Below are 987 nucleotides of genomic sequence, written 5' to 3' on the forward strand. Positions count from 1 at the left end.
CCATCACCACCTCCTCCTCCTCCTTTTTGTCTCTCACTCACCATCACCCTCTCTCTCTCCTCCCTCCTTCCCCCACCATCTCCTCCTCCTCCTTGTCTCTCGCTCACCATCACCCCATCCCTCTCTCTCTCTCCTTCCCCCACCATTCCTCCTCCTCGTCTCTCCCTCACCATCACCTCATCCTTCACCCTCCCTCCTTCCCCCACCACCACTCCTTCCCTCTGTCTCCCTCCCTCCAATGTATACAATGACACCCTTCCTCATGTAAATCCTATGAAATCCTTTATCACTGTCACATCCTTTTGTCTTTCCAATAACGGCCTGCTTGCCTTGAAGCCTCAGGACCGAAGAAGACCTGGACAAGACCTCGAAGATAATGGTAGTTTGTCTTCGAAGGTGGATGTTAAAAAGGCCATATTATGGCCAAACTAGTCATCTTCGTACGTGTTTTTTATTTTTTCTTTTAATCGAAAGGTTTAATAAAAGTTGCATGTTTTTTCTTATTCTCTCTCTCTCTCTCTCTCTCTCTCTCTCTCTCTCTCTCTCTCTCTCTCTCTCTCTCTCTCTCTCTCTCTCTCTCTCTCTCTCTCTCTCTCCTCCTTTTCCAGGTCTGTGAGAAAGGAAAATGAAAAGAAAAGGTTATTTCTTGACGAGTCTTTAATGGCCACGTCCAATTCTCAGAAAGAAAAACATCGCAAATGAATATGCAAATCGTGGGATATTTTTTTTTCTATCTACATTGGAAGATTATTGAAATATATAAATATTTGAATTTATTTTCCTCCCTGTAACGCTGGGTTCATTTTATTCTTGTAAGGATGAGAGAGAGAGAGAGAGAGTGAGAGAGAGAGAGAGAGAGTGAGTGAGAGAGAGAGAGAGAGAGAGAGAGAGAGAGAGAGAGAGAGAGAGAGAGAGAGAGAGAGAGAGAGAGAGAGATAGAGAGAGAGAGAGAGGGGGTAAAGGATAAAACGAATGAAAGAGAGAAAA

The sequence above is a fragment of the Penaeus monodon genome, chromosome 39 (assembly GCF_015228065.2).
Source record: "Penaeus monodon isolate SGIC_2016 chromosome 39, NSTDA_Pmon_1, whole genome shotgun sequence".
NCBI classification, from domain to species: domain Eukaryota; kingdom Metazoa; phylum Arthropoda; class Malacostraca; order Decapoda; family Penaeidae; genus Penaeus; species Penaeus monodon.